This window comes from Rhipicephalus microplus, chromosome 9 (assembly GCF_043290135.1).
Source record: "Rhipicephalus microplus isolate Deutch F79 chromosome 9, USDA_Rmic, whole genome shotgun sequence".
Classification (NCBI taxonomy): domain Eukaryota; kingdom Metazoa; phylum Arthropoda; class Arachnida; order Ixodida; family Ixodidae; genus Rhipicephalus; species Rhipicephalus microplus.
This window is the reverse complement of record NC_134708.1, coordinates 79,777,720-79,797,621: the sequence shown is the minus strand read 5'-3', so window position 1 is coordinate 79,797,621 and position 19,902 is coordinate 79,777,720. Positions and strand designations below refer to the sequence as shown.

Genomic DNA, 19,902 nt, shown 5'->3' with positions numbered 1-19,902 from the left:
TTGTTTTATGAATCAAGCAAAACATGACCTGCCGCAGCAATGAATAAAAAAAAGGACTGGAGGTGCTGGGTATCGATCCCAGTACCTCTCGCATGCTAAGCGAGCGCTCTACCATCTGAGCTACACCCCCGGTGGAGAGCCCACTGTTATGCTCAAAAGCTGATCGGTAATTATGTGACAAATGCTTTGGAGAAAGAGGGAAGCCGCGTCAAATGAGAGCTGGTTTTCTCGCGTCGACGGCTGCTTGTATCACGCGCTGTTTTGTTTGTTTAAATCAAGCAAAACATGACCTGCCGTAGCAACGAATGAAAAAAAGGACTGGAAATGCTGGGTATCGATCCCAGTACGTCTCGCATGCTAAGCGAGCGCTCTACCATCTGAGCGACACCACCGATGTAGAGTCCATAGTTATACTCACAAGCTAATCGGTAATTACGTGACGAATAGTTTGGAGAAAGAGGGAAGCCGCGTCAAATGAGAGCTGGTTTTCTCGCGTCGACGGCTGCTTGTATCGCGCGCTGTTTTGTTGTATAAATCAAGCGAAACATGACCTGCCGCGGCAACGAATAAAAAAAAAGGACTGGAAATGCTGGGTATCGATCCCAGTACCTCCCGCATGCTAAGCGAGCGCCCTACCACCTGCGCTACACCACTCTTTTTTTTACACCAACAATGGAGAGGTAATTGTTATGCTCACAAGCTGATCGGTAATTACGTAACGAATTTAGTGGAGAAAGAAGGAAGCCGCGTCAGATGAGAGCTGGTTTTCTCGCGTCGACGGCTGCTTGTATCGCGCGCTGTTTTCTTTTATGAATCAAGCAAAACATGACCTGCCGCTGCAACGAATAAAAAAAAGGAATTGAGGTGCTGGGTATCGATCCCAGTACCTCTCGCATGCTAAGCGAGCGCTCTACCATCTGAGCTACACCCCCAATAGAGAGTCCATTGTTATGCTCAAAAGCTGATCGGTAACTACGTGACAAATACTTTGCAGATAGAGGGAAGCCGTGTCAACTGAGAACTGGTTTTCTCGCGTCGACGGCTGCTTGTATCGCGCGCTGTTTTCTTTTATGAATCAAGCAAAACATGACCTGCCGCTGCAACGAAAAAAAAAAGGACTGGGAATGCTGGGTATCGATCCCAGTACCTCTCGCATGCTAAGCGAGCGCTCTACCATCTGAGCTACACCCCCGATGGAGAGTCCACTGTTATGCTCAAAAGCTGATCGGTAATTACGTGACAAATGCTTTGGAGAAAGAGGGAAGCCGCGTCAAATGAGAACTGGTTTTCTCGCGTCAACGGCTGCTTGTATCGCGCGCTGTTTTGTTTTATAAATCAAGCAAAACATGACCTGCCGCTGCAACGAATAAAAAAAAGGACTGGAAATGCTGGGTATCGATCCCAGTACCTCTCGCATGCTAAGCGAGCGCTCTACGATCTGAGCTACACCCCCGATGGAGAGCCCACTGTTATGCTCAAAAGCTGATCGGTAATTACGTGACAAATGCTTTAGAGAAAGAGGGATGCCGCGTCAAATGAGAACTGGTTTTCTCGCGTCAACGGCTGCTTGTATCGCGCGCTGTTTTGTTTTATAAATCAAGCAAAACATGACCTGCCGCAGCAATGAATTAAAAAAGGACTGGAGGTGCTGGGTATCGATCCCAGTACCTCTCGCATGCTAAGCGAGCGCTCTACCATCTGAGCTACACCCCCGATGGAGAGTCCACTGTTATGCTCACAAGCTGATTGGTAATTACGTGACAAATGCTTTGGAGAAAGAGGGATGCCGCGTCAAATGAGAACTGGTTTTCTCGCGTCAACGGCTGCTTGTATCGCGCGCTGTTTTGTTTTATAAATCAAGCAAAACATGACCTGCCGCAGCAATGAATTAAAAAAGGACTGGAGGTGCTGGGTATCGATCCCAGTACCTCTCACATGCTAAGCGAGCGCTCTACCATCTGAGCTACACCCCCGACGAAGAGTACATAGTTATGCTCACAAGCTGATTGGTAATTACGTGACAAATGCTTTGGAGAAAGAGGGATGCCGCGTCAAATGAGAACTGGTTTTCTCGCGTCAACGGCTGCTTGTATCCCGCGCTGTTTTGTTTTATAAATCAAGCAAAACATGACCTGCCGCAGCAATGAATAAAAAAAAGGACTGGAGGTGCTGGGTATCGATCCCAGTACCTCTCGCATGCTAAGCGAGCGCTCTACGATCTGAGCTACACCCCCGATGGAGAGCCCACTGTTATGCTCAAAAGCTGATCGGTAATTACGTGACAAATGCTTTAGAGAAAGAAGGAAGCCGCGTCAAATGAGAACTGGTTTTCTCGCGTCAACGGCTGCTTGTATCGCGTGCTGTTTTGTTTTATAAATCAAGCAAAACATGACCTGCCGAAGCAATGAGTAAAAAAAGGACTGGAGGTGCTGGGTATCGATCCCAGTACCTCTCACATGCTAAGCGAGCGCTCTACCATCTGAGCTACACCCCCGACGGAGAGTACATAGTTATGCTCACAAGCTGATTGGTAATTACGTGACAAATGCTTTGGAGAAAGAGGGATGCCGCGTCAAATGAGAACTGGTTTTCTCGCGTCAACGGCTGCTTGTATCGCGCGCTGTTTTGTTTTATAAATCAAGCAAAACATGACCTGCCGCTTCAACGAATAAAAAAATAAGGACTGGAAATGCTGGGTATCGATCCCAGTACCTCTCGCATGCTAAGCGAGCGCTCTACCATCTGAGCTACACCCCCGATGGAGAGCCCGTTGTTATGCTCAAAAGCTGATCGGTAATTACGTGACAAATGCTTTGGAGAAAGAGGGAAGCCGCGTCAAATGAGAACTGGTTTTCTCGCGTCATCGGCTGCTTGTATCGCACGCTGTTTTGTTTTATAAATCAAGCAAAACATGACCTGCCGCTGCAACGAATAAAAAAAAAGGACTGGAAAAGCTGGGTATCGATCCCAGTACCTCTCGCATGCTAAGCGAGCGCTCTACCATCTGAGCTACACCCCCGATGGAGAGTCCACTGTTATGCTCAAAAGCTGATCGGTAATTACGTGACAAATGCTTTGGAGAAAGAGGGAAGCCGCGTCAAATGAGAACTAATTTTCTCGCGTCAACGGCTGCTTGTATCGCGCGCTGTTTTGTTTTATAAATCAAGCAAAACATGACCTGCCGCAGCAATGAATAAAAAAAGGACTGGAGGTGCTGGGTATCGATTCCAGTACCTCTCGCATGCTAAGCGAGCGCTCTACCATCTGAGCTACACCCCCGACGGAGAGTACATAGTTATGCTGACAAGCTGATTGGTAATTACGTGACAAATGCTTTGGAGAAAGAGGGATGCCGCGTCAAATGAGAACTGGTTTTCTCGCGTCAACGGCTGCTTGTATCGCGCGCTGTTTTGTTTTATGAATCAAGCAAAACATGACCTGCCGCAGCAATGAATAAAAAAAAGGACTGGAGGTGCTGGGTATCGATCCCAGTACCTCTCGCATGCTAAGCGAGCGCTCTACCATCTGAGCTACACCCCCGGTGGAGAGCCCACTGTTATGCTCAAAAGCTGATCGGTAATTATGTGACAAATGCTTTGGAGAAAGAGGGAAGCCGCGTCAAATGAGAACTGCTTTTCTCGCGTCAACGGCTGCTCGTATCGCGCGCTGTTTTGTTTTATAAATCAAGCAAAACATGACCTGCCGCAGCAATGAATAAAAAAAAAAGGACTGGAGGTGCTGGGTATCGATCCCAGTACCTCTCGCATGCTAAGCGAGCGCTATACCATCTGAGCTACACCCCCGATGGAGAGCCCACTGTTATGCTCAAAAGCTGATCGGTAATTATGTGACAAATGCTTTGGAGAAAGAGGGAAGCCGCGTCAAATGAGAACTGGTTTTCTCGCGTCAACGGCTGCTTGTATCGCGCGCTGTTTTGTTTTATAAATCAAGCAAAACATGACCTGCCGCAGCAATGAATAAAAAAAAAGGGACTGGAGGTGCTGGGTATCGATCCCAGTACCTCTCGCATGCTAAGCGAGCGCTATACCATCTGAGCTACACCCCCGAATGAAATCCCACAGTTATGCTCAAAAGCTGATCGGTAATTATGTGACAAATGCTTTGGAGAAAGAGGGAAGCCGCGTCAAATGAGAACTGGTTTTCTCGCGTCAACGGCTGCTTGTATCGCGCGCTGTTTTGTTTTATAAATCAAGCAAAACATGACCTGCCGCAGCAAAGAATAAAAAAAGGACTGGAGGTGCTGGGTATCGATCCCAGTACCTCTCGCAAGCTAAGCGAGCGCTCTACCATCTGAGCTACACCCACGACGGAGAGTCAATTGTTATGCTCACAAGCTGATCGGTAATTACGTGACGAATATCTAGGAGAAAGAAGAAAGCCGCGTCAGCAGAGAACTGCTTTTCTCGCGTCAACGGCTGCTTGTATCGCGCGCTGTTTTATTTTATAAATCAAGCAAAACATGTTCTGTTGCAGCAACGAATTAAAAAAAGGACTGGAGGTGCTGGGTATCGATCCCAGTACCTCTCGCAAGCTAAGCGAGCGCTCTACCATCTGAGCTACACCCACGACGGAGAGTCAATTGTTATGCTCACAAGCTGATCGGTAATTACGTGACGAATATCTTAGGGAAAGAAGAAAGCCGCGTCAGCAGAGAACTGCTTTTCTCGCGTCAACGGCTGCTTGTATCGCGCGCTGATTTCTTTTATGAATCAAGCAAAACATCACCTGCCGCCGCAGTGAATAAAAAAAAGGACTGGAGGTGCTGGGTATCGATCCCAGTACCTCTCGCATGCTAAGCGAGCGCTCTACCATCTGAGCTACACCCCCGATGGAGAGCCCACTGTTATGCTCAAAAGCTGATCGGTAATTACGTGACAAATGCTTTGGAGAAAGAGGGAAGCCGCGTCAAATGAGAACTGGTTTTCTCGCGTCAACGGCTGCTTGTATCGCGCGCTGTTTTGTTTTATAAATCAAGCAAAACATGACCTGCCGCAGCAATGAATAAAAAAAAAGGACTGGAGGTGCTGGGTATCGATCGCAAAACCTCTCGCATGCTCAGCGAGCGCTATACCATCTGAGCTACACCCCCGATGGAGAGCCCACTGTTATGCTCAAAAGCTGATCGGTAATTATGTGACAAATGCTTTGGAGAAAGAGGGAAGCCGCGTCAAATGAGAACTGGTTTTCTCGCGTCAACGGCTGCTTGTATCGCGCGCTGTTTTGTTTTATAAATCAAGCAAAACATGTTCTGTCGCAGCAACGAATTAAAAAAAGGACTGGAGGTGCTGGGTATGGATCCCAGTACCTCTTGCATGCTAAGCGAGCGCTCTACCATCTGAGCTACACCCCCGATGGAGAGTCCATTCTTATGCTCAAAAGCTGATCGGTAACTACGGGACAAATGCTTTGGAGAAAGAGAGAAGCCGCGTCAACTGAGAACTGGTTTTCTCGCGTCAACGGCTGCTTGTACCGCGCGCTGTTTTGTTTTATAAATCGAGCAAAACATGACCCGCCGCTATAACGAATAAAAAAAAGGACTGGAAATGCTGGGTATCGATCCCAGTACATCCCGCATGCTAAGCGAGCGCTATACCATCTGAGCTACACCCCCGATGGAGAGCCCACTGTTATGCTGAAAAGCTGATCGGTAATTACGTGACAAATGCTTTGGAGAAAGAGGGAAGCCGCGTCAAATGAGAACTGGTTTTCTCGCGTCAACGGCTGCTTGTATCGCGCGCTGTTTTGTTTTATAAATCAAGCAAAACATGACCTGCCGCTGCAACGAATAAAAAAAAGGACTGGAAATGCTGGGTATTGATCCCAGTACCTCTCGCATGCTAAGCGAGCGCTCTACCATCTGAGCTACACCCCCGATGGAGAGGCCACTGTTATGCTCAAAAGCTGATCGGTAATTACGTGACAAATGCTTTGGAGAAAGAGGGAAGCCGCGTCAAATGATAACTGGTTTTCTCGCGTCAACGGCTGCTTGTATCCCACGCTGTTTTGTTTTATAAATCAAGCAAAACATGACCTGCCGAAGCAATGAATAAAAAAAGGACTGGAGGTGCTGGGTATCGATCCCAGTACCTCTCGCATGCTAAGCGAGCGCTCTACCATCTGAGCTACACCCCCGACGGAGAGTACATAGTTATGCTCACAAGCTGATTGGTAATCACGTGACGAATTTTGTGGAGAAAGAAGGAAGCCGCGTGAGATGAGAGCTGGTTTTCTCGCGTCGACGGCTGCTTGTATCGCGCGCTGTTTTCTTTTATGAATCAAGCAAAACATGACCTGCCGCAGCAACGAATAAAAAAAGGACTGGAAATGCTGGGTATCGATCCCAGTACCTCTCGCATGCTAAGCGAGCCGTCTACCATCTGAGGTACACCCCCGACGGAGAGTTCATAGTTATGCTCACAAGCTGATCGGTAATTACGTGACAAATGCTTTGGAGAAAGAGGGAAGCCGCGTCAACTGAGAACTGGTTTTCTCGCGTCAACGGCTGCTTGTACCGCGCACTGTTTTGTTTTATAAATCAAGCAAAACATGACCCGCCGCTGCAACGAATAAAAAAAAGGACTGGAAATGCTGGGTATCGATCCCAGTACATCCCGCATGCTAAGCGAGCGCTATACCATCTGAGCTACACCCCCGATGGAGAGCCCACTGTTATGCTGAAAAGCTGATCGGTAATTACGTGACAAATGCTTTGGAGAAAGAGGGAAGCCGCGTCAAATGAGAACTGGTTTTCTCGCGTCAACGGCTGCTTGTATCGCGCGCTGTTTTGTTTTATAAATCAAGCAAAACATGACCTGCCGCTGCAACGAATAAAAAAAAAGGACTGGAAATGCTGGGTATTGATCCCAGTACCTCTCGCATGCTAAGCGAGCGCTCTACCATCTGAGCTACACCCCCGATGGAGAGGCCACTGTTATGCTCAAAAGCTGATCGGTAATTACGTGACAAATGCTTTGGAGAAAGAGGGAAGCCGCGTCAAATGATAACTGGTTTTCTCGCGTCAACGGCTGCTTGTATCCCACGCTGTTTTGTTTTATAAATCAAGCAAAACATGACCTGCCGAAGCAATGAATAAAAAAAGGACTGGAGGTGCTGGGTATCGATCCCAGTACCTCTCGCATGCTAAGCGAGCGCTCTACCATCTGAGCTACACCCCCGACGGAGAGTACATAGTTATGCTCACAAGCTGATTGGTAATCACGTGACGAATTTTGTGGAGAAAGAAGGAAGCCGCGTGAGATGAGAGCTGGTTTTCTCGCGTCGACGGCTGCTTGTATCGCGCGCTGTTTTCTTTTATGAATCAAGCAAAACATGACCTGCCGCAGCAACGAATAAAAAAAGGACTGGAAATGCTGGGTATCGATCCCAGTACCTCTCGCATGCTAAGCGAGCCGTCTACCATCTGAGCTACACCCCCGACGGAGAGTTGATAGTTATGCTCACAAGCTGATCGGTAATTACGTGACAAATGCTTTGGAGAAAGAGGGAAGCCGCGTCAACTGAGAACTGGTTTTCTCGCGTCGACGGCTGCTTGTATCGCGCGCTGTTTTCTTTTATGAATCAAGCAAAACTTGACCTGCCGCAGCAACGAATAAAAAAAGGACTGGAAATGCTGGGTATCGATCCCAGTTCCTCTCGCATGCTAAGCGAGCGCTCTACCATCTGAGCGACACCACCGATGTAGAGTCCATAGTTATACTCACAAGCTGATCGGTAATTACGTGACGAATAGTTTGGAGAAAGAGGGAAGCCGCGTCAAATGAGAGCTGGTTTTCTCGCGTCGACGGCTGCTTGTATCACGCGCTGTTTTGTTTGTTTAAATCAAGCAAAACATGACCTGCCGTAGCAACGAATGAAAAAAAGGACTGGAAATGCTGGGTATCGATCCCAGTACCTCTCGCATGCTAAGCGAGCCGTCTACCATCTGAGCTACACCCCCGACGGAGAGTTCATAGTTATGCTCACAAGCTGATCGGTAATTACGTGACAAATGCTTTGGAGAAAGAGGGAAGCCGCGTCAACTGAGAACTGGTTTTCTCGCGTCGACGGCTGCTTGTATCGCACGCTGTTTTCTTTTATAAATCAAGCAAAACATGACCTGCCAAAGCAATGAAAAAAAAAGGACTGGAGGTGCTGGGTATCGATCCCAGTACCTCTCGCATGCTAAGCGAGCGCTCTACCATCTGAGCTACACCCCCGATGGAGAGTCCATTGTTATGCTCAAAAGCTGATCGGTAATTACGTGACGAACTTTTTGGAGAAAGAGGGAAGCCGCGTCAGATGAGAGCTGGTTTTCTCGCGTCGACGGCTGCTTGTATCACGCGCTGTTTTGTTTGTTTAAATCAAGCAAAACATGACCTGCCGTAGCAACGAATGAAAAAAAGGACTGGAAATGCTGGGTATCGATCCCAGTACCTCTCGCATGCTAAGCGAGAGCTCTACCATCTGAGCTACACCCCCGATGTAGAGTCAATTGTTATGCTCACAAACTGATCGGTAATTACGTGACGAATTTTGTGGAGAAAGAGGGAAGCCGCGTCAGATGAGAGCTGGTTTTCTCGCGTCGACGGCTGCTTGTATCACGCGCTGTTTTGTTTGTTTAAATCAAGCAAAACATGACCTGCCGTAGCAACGAATGAAAAAAAGGACTGGAAATGCTGGGTATCGATCCCAGTACCTCTCGCATGCTAAGCGAGCGCTCTACCATCTGAGCTACACCCGCGATGGAGAGTCCATTGTTATGCTCAAAAGCTGATAGGTAATTACGTGACGAATTTTGTGGAGAAAGAGGGAAGCCGCGTCAGATGAGAGCTGGTTTTCTCGCGTCGACGGCTGCTTGTATCACGCGCTGTTTTGTTTGTTTAAATCAAGCAAAACATGACCTGCCGTAGCAACGAATGAAAAAAAGGACTGGAAATGCTGGGTATCGATCCCAGTACGTCTCGCATGCTAAGCGAGCGCTCTACCATCTGAGCGACACCACCGATGTAGAGTCCATAGTTATACTCACAAGCTGATCGGTAATTACGTGACGAATAGTTTGGAGAAAGAGGGAAGCCGCGTCAAATGAGAGCTGGTTTTCTCGCGTCGACGGCTGCTTGTATCGCGCGCTGTTTTGTTGTATAAATCAAGCGAAACATGACCTGCCGCGGCAACGAATAAAAAAAAGGACTGGAAATGCTGGGTATCGATCCCAGTACCTCCCGCATGCTAAGCGAGCGCCCTACCACCTGCCCTACACCACTCTTTTTTTTACACCACCAATGGAGAGGTAATTGTTATGCTCACAAGCTGATCGGTAATTACGTAACGAATTTAGTGGAGAAAGAAGGAAGCCGCGTCAGATGAGAGCTGGTTTTCTCGCGTCGACGGCTGCTTGTATCGCGCGCTGTTTTCTTTTATGAATCAAGCAAAACATGACCTGCCGCTGCAACGAATAAAAAAAAGGAATTGAGGTGCTGGGTATCGATCCCAGTACCTCTCGCATGCTAAGCGAGCGCTCTACCATCTGAGCTACACCCCCAATGGAGAGTCCATTGTTATGCTCAAAAGCTGATCGGTAACTACGTGACAAATACTTTGCAGATAGAGGGAAGCCGTGTCAACTGAGAACTGGTTTTCTCGCGTCGACGGCTGCTTGTATCGCGCGCTGTTTTCTTTTATGAATCAAGCAAAACATGACCTGCCGCTGCAACGAATAAAAAAAAAAGGACTGGAAATGCTGGGTATCGATCCCAGTACCTCTCGCATGCTAAGCGAGCGCTCTACCATCTGAGCTACACCCCCGATGGAGAGTCCACTGTTATGCTCAAAAGCTGATCGGTAATTACGTGACAAATGCTTTGGAGAAAGAGGGAAGCCGCGTCAAATGAGAACTGGTTTTCTCGCGTCATCGGCTGCTTGTATCGCGCGCTGTTTTGTTTTATAAATCAAGCAAAACATGACCTGCCGCTGCAACGAATAAAAAAAAGGACTGGAAATGCTGGGTATCGATCCCAGTACCTCTCGCATGCTAAGCGAGCGCTCTACCATCTCAGCTACACCCCCGATGAAGAGTCCACTGTTATGCTCAAAAGCTGATCGGTAATTACGTGACAAATGCTTTGGAGAAAGAGGGAAGCCGCGTCAAATGAGAACTGGTTTTCTCGCGTCAACGGCTGCTTGTATTGCGCGCTGTTTTGTTTTATAAATCAAGCAAAACATGACCTGCCGCAGCAATGAATAAAAAAAGGACTGGAGGTGCTGGGTATCGATCCCAGTACCTCTCGCATGCTAAGCGAGCGCTCAACCATCTGAGCTACACCCCCGACGGAGAGTACATAGTTATGCTCACAAGCTGATTGGTAATTACGTGACAAATGCTTTGGAGAAAGAGGGATGCCGCGTCAAATGAGAACTGGTTTTCTCGCGTCAACGGCTGCTTGTATCGCGCGCTGTTTTGTTTTATAAATCAAGCTAAACATGACCTGCCGCAGCAATGAATTAAAAAAGGACTGGAGGTGCTGGGTATCGATCCCAGTACCTCTCGCATGATAAGCGAGCGCTCTACCATCTGAGCTACACCCCCGATGGAGAGCCCACTGTTATGCTCAAAAGCTGATCGGTAATTACGTGACAAATGCTTTGGAGAAAGAGGGAAGCCGCGTCAAATGAGAACTGGTTTTCTCGCGTCAACGGCTGCTTGTATCGCGCGCTGTTTTGTTTTATAAATCAAGCAAAACATGACCTGCCGCAGCAATGAATAAAAAAAGGACTGGAGGTGCTGGGTATCGATCCCAGTACCTCTCGCATGCTAAGCGAGCGCTCAACCATCTGAGCTACACCCCCGACGGAGAGTACATAGTTATGCTCACAAGCTGATTGGTAATTACGTGACAAATGCTTTGGAGAAAGAGGGAAGCCGCGTCAAATGAGAACTGGTTTTCTCGCGTCAACGGCTGCTTGTATCGCGCGCTGTTTTGTTTTATAAATCAAGCTAAACATGACCTGCCGCAGCAATGAATTAAAAAAAGGACTGGAGGTGCTGGGTATCGATCCCAGTACCTCTCGCATGATAAGCGAGCGCTCTACCATCTGAGCTACACCCCCGATGGAGAGCCCACTGTTATGCTCAAAAGCTGATCGGTAATTACGTGACAAATGCTTTGGAGAAAGAGGGAAGCCGCTTCAAATGAGAACTGGTTTTCTCGCGTCAACGGCTGCTTGTATCCCGCGCTGTTTTGTTTTATAAATCAAGCAAAACATGACCTGCCGCAGCAATGAATAAAAAAAAAGGACTGGAGGTGCTGGGTATCGATCCCAGTACCTCTCGCATGCTATGCGAGCGCTCTACGATCTGAGCTACACCCCCGATGGAGAGCCCACTGTTATGCTCAAAAGCTGATCGGTAATTACGTGACAAATGCTTTAGAGAAAGAAGGAAGCCGCGTCAAATGAGAACTGGTTTTCTCGCGTCAACGGCTGCTTGTATCGCGTGCTGTTTTGTTTTATAAATCAAGCAAAACATGACCTGCCGAAGCAATGAGTAAAAAAAGGACTGGAGGTGCTGGGTATCGATCCCAGTACCTCTCACATGCTAAGCGAGCGCTCTACCATCTGAGCTACACCCCCGACGGAGAGTACATAGTTATGCTCACAAGCTGATTGGTAATTACGTGACAAATGCTTTGGAGAAAGAGGGATGCCGCGTCAAATGAGAACTGGTTTTCTCGCGTCAACGGCTGCTTGTATCGCGCGCTGTTTTGTTTTATAAATCAAGCAAAACATTACCTGCCGCTTCAACGAATAAAAAAATAAGGACAGGAAATGCTGGGTATCGATCCCAGTACCTCTCGCATGCTAAGCGAGCGCTCTACCATCTGAGCTACACCCCCGATGGAGAGCCCGCTGTTATGCTCAAATGCTGATCGGTAATTACGTGACAAATGCTTTGGAGAAAGAGGGAAGCCGCGTCAAATGAGAACTGGTTTTCTCGCGTCATCGGCTGCTTGTATCGCACGCTGTTTTGTTTTATAAATCAAGCAAAACATGACCTGCCGCTGCAACGAATAAAAAAAAGGACTGAAAAAGCTGGGTATCGATCCCAGTACCTCTCGCATGCTAAGCGAGCGCTCTACCATCTGAGCTACACCCCCGATGGAGAGTCCACTGTTATGCTCAAAAGCTGATCGGTAATTACGTGACAAATGCTTTGGAGAAAGAGGGAAGCCGCGTCAAATGAGAACTAATTTTCTCGCGTCAACGGCTGCTTGTATCGCGCGCTGTTTTGTTTTATAAATCAAGCAAAACATGACCTGCCGAAGCAATGAGTAAAAAAAGGACTGGAGGTGCTGGGTATCGATCCCAGTACCTCTCACATGCTAAGCGAGCGCTCTACCATCTGAGCTACACCCCGACGGAGAGTACATAGTTATGCTCACAAGCTGATCGGTAATTACGTGACAAATGCTTTGGAGAAAGAGGGATGCCGCGTCAAATGAGAACTGGTTTTCTCGCGTCAACGGCTGCTTGTATCGCGCGCTGTTTTGTTTTATAAATCAAGCAAAACATGACCTGCCGCTTCAACGAATAAAAAAAAAGGACTGGAAATGCTGGGTATCGATCCCAGTACCTCTCGCATGCTAAGCGAGCGCTCTACCATCTGAGCTACACCCCCGATGGAGAGCCCGCTGTTATGCTCAAAAGCTGATCGGTAATTACGTGACAAATGCTTTGGAGAAAGAGGGAAGCCGCGTCAAATGAGAACTGGTTTTCTCGCGTCAACGGCTGCTTGTATCGCGCGCTGTTTTGTTTTATAAATCAAGCAAAACATGACCTGCCGCAGAAATGAATAAAAAAAAAGGACTGGAGGTGCTGGGTATCGATCCCAGTACCTCTCGCATGCTAAGCGAGCGCTCTACCATCTGAGCTACACCCCCGATGGAGAGCCGACTGTTATGCTCAAAAGCTGATCGGTAACTACGTGACAAATACTTTGGAGAAAGAGGGAAGCCGCGTCAACTGAGAACTAGTTTTCTCGCATCGACAGCTGCTTGTATCGCGCGCTGATTTCTTTTATGAATCAAGCAAAACATGACCTGCCGCAGCAATGAATAAAAAAAAGGACTGGAGGTGCTGGGTATCGATCCCAGTACCTCTCGCATGCTAAGCGAGCGCTCTACCATCTGAGCTACACCCCCGGTGGAGAGCCCACTGTTATGCTCAAAAGCTGATCGGTAATTATGTGACAAATGCTTTGGAGAAAGAGGGAAGCCGCGTCAAATGAGAACTGCTTTTCTCGCGTCAACGGCTGCTTGTATCGCGCGCTGTTTTGTTTTATAAATCAAGCAAAACATGACCTGCCGCAGCAATGAATAAAAAAAAAGGACTGGAGGTGCTGGGTATCGATCCCAGTACCTCTCGCATGCTAAGCGAGCGCTATACCATCTGAGCTACACCCCCGATGGAGAGCCCACTGTTATGCTCAAAAGCTGATCGGTAATTATGTGACAAATGCTTTGGAGAAAGAGGGAAGCCGCGTCAAATGAGAACTGGTTTTCTCGCGTCAACGGCTGCTTGTATCGCGCGCTGTTTTGTTTTATAAATCAAGCAAAACATGACCTGCCGCAGCAATGAATAAAAAAAAGGGACTGGAGGTGCTGGGTATCGATCCCAGTACCTCTCGCATGCTAAGCGAGCGCTATACCATCTGAGCTACACCCCCGAATGAGATCCCACAGTTATGCTCAAAAGCTGATCGGTAATTATGTGACAAATGCTTTGGAGAAAGAGGAAAGCCGCGTCAAATGAGAACTGGTTTTCTCGCGTCAACGGCTGCTTGTATCGCGCGCTGTTTTGTTTTATAAATCAAGCAAAACATGACCTGCCGCAGCAATGAATAAAAAAAGGACTGGAGGTGCTGGGTATCGATCCCAGTACCTCTCGCAAGCTAAGCGAGCGCTCTACCATCTGAGCTACACCCACGACGGAGAGTCAATTGTTATGCTCACAAGCTGATCGGTAATTACGTGACGAATATCTTGGAGAAAGAAGAAAGCCGCGTCAGCAGAGAACTGCTTTTCTCGCGTCAACGGCTGCTTGTATCGCGCGCTGTTTTGTTTTATAAATCAAGCAAAACATGTTCTGTCGCAGCAACGAATTAAAAAAAGGACTGGAGGTGCTGGGTATCGATCCCAGTACCTCTCGCAAGCTAAGCGAGCGCTCTACCATCTGAGCTACACCCACGACGGAGAGTCAATTGTTATGCTCACAAGCTGATCGGTAATTACGTGACGAATATCTTGGAGAAAGAAGAAAGCCGCGTCAGCAGAGAACTGCTTTTCTCGCGTCAACGGCTGCTTGTATCGCGCGCTGATTTCTTTTATGAATCAAGCAAAACATCACCTGCCGCAGCAGTGAATAAAAAAAAAGGACTGGAGGTGCTGGGTATCGATCCCAGTACCTCTCGCATGCTAAGCGAGCGCTCTACCATCTGAGCTACACCCCCGATGGAGAGCCCACTGTTATGCTCAAAAGCTGATCGGTAATTACGTGACAAATGCTTTGGAGAAAGAGGGAAGCCGCGTCAAATGAGAACTGGTTTTCTCGCGTCAACGGCTGCTTGTATCGCGCGCTGTTTTGTTTTATAAATCAAGCAAAACATGACCTGCCGCAGCAATGAATAAAAAAAAAGGACTGGAGGTGCTGGGTATCGATCCCAGTACCTCTCGCATGCTCAGCGAGCGCTATACCATCTGAGCTACACCCCCGATGGAGAGCCCACTGTTATGCTCAAAAGCTGATCGGTAATTATGTGACAAATGCTTTGGAGAAAGAGGGAAGCCGCGTCAAATGAGAACTGGTTTTCTCGCGTCAACGGCTGCTTGTATCGCGCGCTGTTTTGTTTTATAAATCAAGCAAAACATGTTCTGTCACAGCAACGAATTAAAAAAAGGACTGGAGGTGCTGGGTATCGATCCCAGTACCTCTTGCATGCTAAGCGAGCGCTCTACCATCTGAGCTACACCCCCGATGGAGAGTCCGTTCTTATGCTCAAAAGCTGATCGGTAACTACGGGACAAATACTTTGGAGAAAGAGAGAAGCCGCGTCAACTCAGAACTGGTTTTCTCACGTCAACGGCTGCTTGTACCGCGCACTGTTTTGTTTTATAAATCAAGCAAAACATGACCCGCCGCTGCAACGAATAAAAAAAAGGACTGGAAATGCTGGGTATCGATCCCAGTACATCCCGCATGCTAAGCGAGCGCTCTACCATCTGAGCTACACCCACGATGGAGAGCCCACTGTTATGCTCAAAAGCTGATCGGTAATTACGTGACAAATGCTTTGGAGAAAGAGGGAAGCCGCGTCAAATGAGAACTGGTTTTCTCGCGTCAACGGCTGCTTGTATCGCGCGCTGTTTTGTTTTATAAATCAAGCAAAACATGACCTGCCGCTGCAACGAATAAAAAAAAGGACTGGAAATGCTGTGTATCGATCCCAGTACCTATCGCATGCTATGTGAGCGCTCTACTATCTGAGCTACACCCCCGATGGAGAGCCCACTGTTATGCTCAAAAGCTGATCGGTAATTACGTGACAAATGCTTTGGAGAAAGAGGGAACCCGCGTCAAATGAGAACTGGTTTTCTCGCGTCAACGGCTGCTTGTACCGCGCACTGTTTTGTTTTATAAATCAAGCAAAACATGACCCGCCGCTGCAACGAATAAAAAAAAGGACTGGAAATGCTGTGTATCGATCCCAGTACCTATCGCATGCTATGTGAGCGCTCTACTATCTGAGCTACACCCCCGATGGAGAGCCCACTGTTATGCTCAAAAGCTGATCGGTAATTACGTGACAAATGCTTTGGAGAAAGAGGGAAGCCGCGTCGAATGAGAACTGGTTTTCTCGTGTCAACGGCTGCTTGTATCCCGCGCTGTTTTTGTTTTATAAATCAAGCAAAACATGACCTGCCGCAGCAATGAATAAAAAAAGAGGACTGGAGGTGCTGGGTATCGATCCCAGTACCTCTCGCATGCTAAGCGAGCGCTCTACCATCTGAGCTACACCCACGATGGAGAGCCCACTGTTATGCTCAAAAGCTGATCGGTAATTACGTGACAAATGCTTTGGAGAAAGAGGGAAGCCGCGTCGAATGAGAACTGGTTTTCTCGTGTCAACGGCTGCTTGTATCCCGCGCTGTTTTTGTTTTATAAATCAAGCAAAACATGACCTGCCGCAGCAATGAATAAAAAAAAGGACTGTAGGTGCTGGGTATCGATCCCAGTACATCCCGCATGCTAAGCGAGCGCTCTACCATCTGAGCTACACCCACGATGGAGAGCCCACTGTTATGCTCAAAAGCTGATCGGTAATTACGTGACAAATGCTTTAGAGAAAGAGGGAAGCCGCGTCAAATGAGAACTGGTTTTCTCGTGTCAACGGCTGCTTGTATCCCGCGCTGTTTTTGTTTTATAAATCAAGCAAAACATGACCTGCCGCAGCAATGAATAAAAAAAAAGGACTGGAGGTGCTGGGTATCGATCCCAGTACCTCTCGCATGCTAAGCGAGCGCTCTACCATCTGAGCTACACCCCCGATGGAGAGCCCACTGTTATGCTCAAAAGCTGATCGGTAATTACGTGACAAATGCTTTAGAGAAAGAGGGAAGCCGCGTCAAATGAGAACTGGTTTTCTCGCGTAACGGCTGCTTGTATCGCGTGCTGTTTTGTTTTATGAATCAAGCAAAACATGACCTGCCGAAGCAATGAATAAAAAAAGGACTGGAAATGCTGGGTATCGATCCCAGTACCTCTCACATGCTAAGCGAGCGCTCTACCATCTGAGCTACACCCACGATGGAGAGCCCACTGTTATGCTCAAAAGCTGATCGGTAATTACGTGACAAATGCTTTGGAGAAAGAGGGAAGCCGCGTCAAATGACAACTGGTTTCCTCGCGTAACGGCTGCTTGTATCGCGTGCTGTTTTGTTTTACAAATCAAGCAAAACATGACCTGCCGAAGCAATGAGTAAAAAAAGGACTGGAAATGCTGGGTATCGATCCCAGTACCTCTCACATGCTAAGCGAGCGCTCTACCATCTGAGCTACACCCCCGATGGAGAGCCCACTGTTATGCTCAAAAGCTGATCGGTAATTACGTGACAAATGCTTTAGAGAAAGAGGGAAGCCGCGTCAAATGAGAACTGGTTTTCTCGTGTCAACGGCTGCTTGTATCCCGCGCTGTTTTTGTTTTATAAATCAAGCAAAACATGACCTGCCGCAGCAATGAATAAAAAAAAAGGACTGGAGGTGCTGGGTATCGATCCCAGTACCTCTCGCATGCTAAGCGAGCGCTCTACCATCTGAGCTACACCCCCGATGGAGAGCCCACTGTTATGCTCAAAAGCTGATCGGTAATTACGTGACAAATGCTTTAGAGAAAGAGAGAAGCCGCGTCAAATGAGAACTGGTTTTCTCGCGTAACGGCTGCTTGTATCGCGTGCTGTTTTGTTTTATAAATCAAGCAAAACATGACCTGCCGAAGCAATGAATAAAAAAAGGACTGGAAATGCTGGGTATCGATCCCAGTACCTCTCACATGCTAAGCGAGCGCTCTACCATCTGAGCTACACCCACGATGGAGAGCCCACTGTTATGCTCAAAAGCTGATCGGTAATTACGTGACAAATGCTTTGGAGAAAGAGGGAAGCCGCGTCAAATGACAACTGGTTTTCTCGCGTAACGGCTGCTTGTATCGCGTGCTGTTTTGTTTTATAAATCAAGCAAAACATGACCTGCCGAAGCAATGAATAAAAAAAGGACTGGAAATGCTGGGTATCGATCCCAGTACCTCTCACATGCTAAGCGAGCGCTCTACCATCTGAGCTACACCCACGATGGAGAGCCCACTGTTATGCTCAAAAGCTGATCGGTAATTACGTGACAAATGCTTTAGAGAAAGAGGGAAGCCGCGTCAAATGAGAACTGGTTTTCTCTCGTAACGGCTGCTTGTATCGCGTGCTGTTTTGTTTTATAAATCAAGCAAAACATGACCTGCCGAAGCAATGAATAAAAAAAGGACTGGAAATGCTGGGTATCGATCCCAGTACCTCTCACATGCTAAGCGAGCGCTCTACCATCTGAGCTACACCCCCGATGGAGAGCCCACTGTTATGCTCAAAAGCTGATCGGTAATTACGTGACAAATGCTTTAGAGAAAGAGGGAAGCCGCGTCAAATGAGAACTGGTTTTCTCGCGTAACGGCTGCTTGTATCGCGTGCTGTTTTGTTTTATAAATCAAGCAAAACATGACCTGCCGAAGCAATGAATAAAAAAAGGACTGGAAATGCTGGGTATCGATCCCAGTACCTCTCACATGCTAAGCGAGCGCTCTACCATCTGAGCTACACCCACGATGGAGAGCCCACTGTTACGCTCAAAAGCTGATCGGTAATTACGTGACAAATGCTTTAGAGAAAGAGGGAAGCCGCGTCGAATGAGAACTGGTTTTCTCGTGTCAACGGCTGCTTGTATCCCGCGCTGTTTTTGTTTTATAAATCAAGCAAAACATGACCCGCCGCTGCAACGAATAAAAAAAAGGACTGGAGGTGCTGGGTATCGATCCCAGTACCTCTCGCATGCTAAGCGAGCGCTCTACAATCTGAGCTACACCTCGATGGAGAGCCCACTGTTATGCTGAAATCTGATCGGTAATTACGTGACAAATGCTTTGGAGAAAGAGGGAAGCCGCGTCAAATGACAACTGGTTTTCTCGCGTCAACGGCTGCTTGTACCGCGCACTGTTTTGTTTTATAAATCAAGCAAAACATGACCCGCCGCTGCAACGAATAAAAAAAAGGACTGGAGGTGCTGGGTATCGATCCCAGTACCTCTCGCATGCTAAGCGAGCGCTCTACAATCTGAGCTACACCTCGATGGAGAGCCCACTGTTATGCTGAAATCTGATCGGTAATTACGTGACAAATGCTTTGGAGAAAGCGGGAAGCCGCGTCAAATGACAACTGGTTTTCTCGCGTCAACGGCTGCTTGTACCGCGCACTGTTTTGTTTTATAAATCAAGCAAAACATGACCCGCCGCTGCAACGAATAAAAAAAAGGACTGGAAATGCTGGGTATCGATCCCAGTACCTATCGCATGCTAAGCGAGCGCTCTACCATCTGAGCTACACCCCCGATGGAGAGCCCACTGTTATGCTCAGAAGCTGATCGGTAATTACGTGACAAATGCTTTGGAGAAAGAGGGAAGCCGCGTCAACTGAGAACTGGTTTTCTCGCGTCAACGGCTGCTTGTACCGCGCACTGTTTTGTTTTATAAATCAAGCAAAACATGACCTGCCGCAGCAATGAATAAAAAAAAAAGGACTGGAGGTGCTGGGCATCGATCCCAGTACCTCTCGCAAGCTAAGCGAGCGCTCTACCATCTGAGCTACACCCCCGATGGAGAGTACATAGTTATGCTCACAAGCTGATTGGTAATTACGTGACAAATGCTTTGGAGAAAGAGGGAAGCCGCGTCAAATGAGAACTGGTTTTCTCGCGTCAACGGCTGCTTGTACCGCGCACTGTTTTGTTTTATAAATCAAGCAAAACATGACCCGCCGCTGCAACGAATAAAAAAAACGACTGGAAATGCTGGGTATCGATCCCAGTACCTATCGCATGCTATGCGAGCGCTCTACTATCTGAGCTACACCCCTGACGGAGAGTACATAGTTATGCTCACAAACTGATCGGTAATTACGTGACGAATTTTGTGGAGAAAGAGGGAAGCCGCGTCAGATGAGAGCTGGTTTTCTCGCGTCGACGGCCGCTTGTATCGCGCGCTGTTTTCTTTTATGAATCAAGCAAAACATGACCTGC

The 19,902-nt window shown here is 47.8% G+C and overlaps 43 non-coding genes across 43 annotated transcripts; all 43 read right to left on the bottom strand.

Moving 5' to 3' along the window:
- Positions 1–57: 57 nt before the first annotated feature.
- Positions 58–130, bottom strand: TRNAA-AGC (transfer RNA alanine (anticodon AGC)). Its single transcript has one exon. It is a non-coding gene; the product is annotated as a tRNA-Ala (tRNA).
- A 729-nt stretch (positions 131–859) lies between these two features.
- On the bottom strand, positions 860–933 carry TRNAA-AGC (transfer RNA alanine (anticodon AGC)). The gene has a single exon. It is a non-coding gene; the product is annotated as a tRNA-Ala (tRNA).
- Positions 934–1,119: 186 nt separating this feature from the next.
- On the bottom strand, positions 1,120–1,192 carry TRNAA-AGC (transfer RNA alanine (anticodon AGC)). The gene has a single exon. It is a non-coding gene; the product is annotated as a tRNA-Ala (tRNA).
- A 448-nt stretch (positions 1,193–1,640) lies between these two features.
- Positions 1,641–1,713, bottom strand: TRNAA-AGC (transfer RNA alanine (anticodon AGC)). Its single transcript has one exon. It is a non-coding gene; the product is annotated as a tRNA-Ala (tRNA).
- A 187-nt stretch (positions 1,714–1,900) lies between these two features.
- Positions 1,901–1,973, bottom strand: TRNAA-AGC (transfer RNA alanine (anticodon AGC)). Its single transcript has one exon. It is a non-coding gene; the product is annotated as a tRNA-Ala (tRNA).
- A 188-nt stretch (positions 1,974–2,161) lies between these two features.
- TRNAA-AGC (transfer RNA alanine (anticodon AGC)) lies at positions 2,162–2,234 on the bottom strand. Its single transcript has one exon. It is a non-coding gene; the product is annotated as a tRNA-Ala (tRNA).
- A 187-nt stretch (positions 2,235–2,421) lies between these two features.
- TRNAA-AGC (transfer RNA alanine (anticodon AGC)) lies at positions 2,422–2,494 on the bottom strand. Its single transcript has one exon. It is a non-coding gene; the product is annotated as a tRNA-Ala (tRNA).
- A 190-nt stretch (positions 2,495–2,684) lies between these two features.
- TRNAA-AGC (transfer RNA alanine (anticodon AGC)) lies at positions 2,685–2,757 on the bottom strand. Its single transcript has one exon. It is a non-coding gene; the product is annotated as a tRNA-Ala (tRNA).
- Positions 2,758–2,946: 189 nt separating this feature from the next.
- On the bottom strand, positions 2,947–3,019 carry TRNAA-AGC (transfer RNA alanine (anticodon AGC)). Its single transcript has one exon. It is a non-coding gene; the product is annotated as a tRNA-Ala (tRNA).
- Positions 3,020–3,206: 187 nt separating this feature from the next.
- On the bottom strand, positions 3,207–3,279 carry TRNAA-AGC (transfer RNA alanine (anticodon AGC)). Its single transcript has one exon. It is a non-coding gene; the product is annotated as a tRNA-Ala (tRNA).
- A 188-nt stretch (positions 3,280–3,467) lies between these two features.
- Positions 3,468–3,540, bottom strand: TRNAA-AGC (transfer RNA alanine (anticodon AGC)). The gene has a single exon. It is a non-coding gene; the product is annotated as a tRNA-Ala (tRNA).
- A 190-nt stretch (positions 3,541–3,730) lies between these two features.
- TRNAA-AGC (transfer RNA alanine (anticodon AGC)) lies at positions 3,731–3,803 on the bottom strand. The gene has a single exon. It is a non-coding gene; the product is annotated as a tRNA-Ala (tRNA).
- A 190-nt stretch (positions 3,804–3,993) lies between these two features.
- On the bottom strand, positions 3,994–4,066 carry TRNAA-AGC (transfer RNA alanine (anticodon AGC)). Its single transcript has one exon. It is a non-coding gene; the product is annotated as a tRNA-Ala (tRNA).
- A 709-nt stretch (positions 4,067–4,775) lies between these two features.
- Positions 4,776–4,848, bottom strand: TRNAA-AGC (transfer RNA alanine (anticodon AGC)). The gene has a single exon. It is a non-coding gene; the product is annotated as a tRNA-Ala (tRNA).
- Positions 4,849–5,820: 972 nt separating this feature from the next.
- On the bottom strand, positions 5,821–5,893 carry TRNAA-AGC (transfer RNA alanine (anticodon AGC)). Its single transcript has one exon. It is a non-coding gene; the product is annotated as a tRNA-Ala (tRNA).
- A 187-nt stretch (positions 5,894–6,080) lies between these two features.
- TRNAA-AGC (transfer RNA alanine (anticodon AGC)) lies at positions 6,081–6,153 on the bottom strand. The gene has a single exon. It is a non-coding gene; the product is annotated as a tRNA-Ala (tRNA).
- A 710-nt stretch (positions 6,154–6,863) lies between these two features.
- On the bottom strand, positions 6,864–6,936 carry TRNAA-AGC (transfer RNA alanine (anticodon AGC)). Its single transcript has one exon. It is a non-coding gene; the product is annotated as a tRNA-Ala (tRNA).
- Positions 6,937–7,123: 187 nt separating this feature from the next.
- On the bottom strand, positions 7,124–7,196 carry TRNAA-AGC (transfer RNA alanine (anticodon AGC)). The gene has a single exon. It is a non-coding gene; the product is annotated as a tRNA-Ala (tRNA).
- A 968-nt stretch (positions 7,197–8,164) lies between these two features.
- On the bottom strand, positions 8,165–8,237 carry TRNAA-AGC (transfer RNA alanine (anticodon AGC)). The gene has a single exon. It is a non-coding gene; the product is annotated as a tRNA-Ala (tRNA).
- A 189-nt stretch (positions 8,238–8,426) lies between these two features.
- TRNAA-AGC (transfer RNA alanine (anticodon AGC)) lies at positions 8,427–8,499 on the bottom strand. Its single transcript has one exon. It is a non-coding gene; the product is annotated as a tRNA-Ala (tRNA).
- Positions 8,500–9,489: 990 nt separating this feature from the next.
- Positions 9,490–9,563, bottom strand: TRNAA-AGC (transfer RNA alanine (anticodon AGC)). The gene has a single exon. It is a non-coding gene; the product is annotated as a tRNA-Ala (tRNA).
- Positions 9,564–9,752: 189 nt separating this feature from the next.
- Positions 9,753–9,825, bottom strand: TRNAA-AGC (transfer RNA alanine (anticodon AGC)). Its single transcript has one exon. It is a non-coding gene; the product is annotated as a tRNA-Ala (tRNA).
- Positions 9,826–10,273: 448 nt separating this feature from the next.
- Positions 10,274–10,346, bottom strand: TRNAA-AGC (transfer RNA alanine (anticodon AGC)). The gene has a single exon. It is a non-coding gene; the product is annotated as a tRNA-Ala (tRNA).
- A 187-nt stretch (positions 10,347–10,533) lies between these two features.
- On the bottom strand, positions 10,534–10,606 carry TRNAD-AUC (transfer RNA aspartic acid (anticodon AUC)). Its single transcript has one exon. It is a non-coding gene; the product is annotated as a tRNA-Asp (tRNA).
- Positions 10,607–10,793: 187 nt separating this feature from the next.
- TRNAA-AGC (transfer RNA alanine (anticodon AGC)) lies at positions 10,794–10,866 on the bottom strand. Its single transcript has one exon. It is a non-coding gene; the product is annotated as a tRNA-Ala (tRNA).
- A 188-nt stretch (positions 10,867–11,054) lies between these two features.
- TRNAD-AUC (transfer RNA aspartic acid (anticodon AUC)) lies at positions 11,055–11,127 on the bottom strand. The gene has a single exon. It is a non-coding gene; the product is annotated as a tRNA-Asp (tRNA).
- Positions 11,128–11,576: 449 nt separating this feature from the next.
- Positions 11,577–11,649, bottom strand: TRNAA-AGC (transfer RNA alanine (anticodon AGC)). Its single transcript has one exon. It is a non-coding gene; the product is annotated as a tRNA-Ala (tRNA).
- A 190-nt stretch (positions 11,650–11,839) lies between these two features.
- On the bottom strand, positions 11,840–11,912 carry TRNAA-AGC (transfer RNA alanine (anticodon AGC)). Its single transcript has one exon. It is a non-coding gene; the product is annotated as a tRNA-Ala (tRNA).
- Positions 11,913–12,100: 188 nt separating this feature from the next.
- TRNAA-AGC (transfer RNA alanine (anticodon AGC)) lies at positions 12,101–12,173 on the bottom strand. The gene has a single exon. It is a non-coding gene; the product is annotated as a tRNA-Ala (tRNA).
- A 448-nt stretch (positions 12,174–12,621) lies between these two features.
- TRNAA-AGC (transfer RNA alanine (anticodon AGC)) lies at positions 12,622–12,694 on the bottom strand. Its single transcript has one exon. It is a non-coding gene; the product is annotated as a tRNA-Ala (tRNA).
- A 189-nt stretch (positions 12,695–12,883) lies between these two features.
- Positions 12,884–12,956, bottom strand: TRNAA-AGC (transfer RNA alanine (anticodon AGC)). Its single transcript has one exon. It is a non-coding gene; the product is annotated as a tRNA-Ala (tRNA).
- Positions 12,957–13,144: 188 nt separating this feature from the next.
- Positions 13,145–13,217, bottom strand: TRNAA-AGC (transfer RNA alanine (anticodon AGC)). Its single transcript has one exon. It is a non-coding gene; the product is annotated as a tRNA-Ala (tRNA).
- A 189-nt stretch (positions 13,218–13,406) lies between these two features.
- Positions 13,407–13,479, bottom strand: TRNAA-AGC (transfer RNA alanine (anticodon AGC)). Its single transcript has one exon. It is a non-coding gene; the product is annotated as a tRNA-Ala (tRNA).
- Positions 13,480–13,668: 189 nt separating this feature from the next.
- Positions 13,669–13,741, bottom strand: TRNAA-AGC (transfer RNA alanine (anticodon AGC)). The gene has a single exon. It is a non-coding gene; the product is annotated as a tRNA-Ala (tRNA).
- Positions 13,742–14,451: 710 nt separating this feature from the next.
- TRNAA-AGC (transfer RNA alanine (anticodon AGC)) lies at positions 14,452–14,524 on the bottom strand. The gene has a single exon. It is a non-coding gene; the product is annotated as a tRNA-Ala (tRNA).
- A 450-nt stretch (positions 14,525–14,974) lies between these two features.
- TRNAA-AGC (transfer RNA alanine (anticodon AGC)) lies at positions 14,975–15,047 on the bottom strand. The gene has a single exon. It is a non-coding gene; the product is annotated as a tRNA-Ala (tRNA).
- A 973-nt stretch (positions 15,048–16,020) lies between these two features.
- On the bottom strand, positions 16,021–16,093 carry TRNAA-AGC (transfer RNA alanine (anticodon AGC)). The gene has a single exon. It is a non-coding gene; the product is annotated as a tRNA-Ala (tRNA).
- Positions 16,094–16,282: 189 nt separating this feature from the next.
- On the bottom strand, positions 16,283–16,355 carry TRNAA-AGC (transfer RNA alanine (anticodon AGC)). Its single transcript has one exon. It is a non-coding gene; the product is annotated as a tRNA-Ala (tRNA).
- Positions 16,356–16,545: 190 nt separating this feature from the next.
- Positions 16,546–16,618, bottom strand: TRNAA-AGC (transfer RNA alanine (anticodon AGC)). Its single transcript has one exon. It is a non-coding gene; the product is annotated as a tRNA-Ala (tRNA).
- Positions 16,619–17,063: 445 nt separating this feature from the next.
- On the bottom strand, positions 17,064–17,136 carry TRNAA-AGC (transfer RNA alanine (anticodon AGC)). Its single transcript has one exon. It is a non-coding gene; the product is annotated as a tRNA-Ala (tRNA).
- Positions 17,137–17,326: 190 nt separating this feature from the next.
- On the bottom strand, positions 17,327–17,399 carry TRNAA-AGC (transfer RNA alanine (anticodon AGC)). The gene has a single exon. It is a non-coding gene; the product is annotated as a tRNA-Ala (tRNA).
- A 704-nt stretch (positions 17,400–18,103) lies between these two features.
- On the bottom strand, positions 18,104–18,176 carry TRNAA-AGC (transfer RNA alanine (anticodon AGC)). The gene has a single exon. It is a non-coding gene; the product is annotated as a tRNA-Ala (tRNA).
- A 1,229-nt stretch (positions 18,177–19,405) lies between these two features.
- TRNAA-AGC (transfer RNA alanine (anticodon AGC)) lies at positions 19,406–19,478 on the bottom strand. The gene has a single exon. It is a non-coding gene; the product is annotated as a tRNA-Ala (tRNA).
- Between the last annotated feature and the right edge of the window lie 424 nt (positions 19,479–19,902).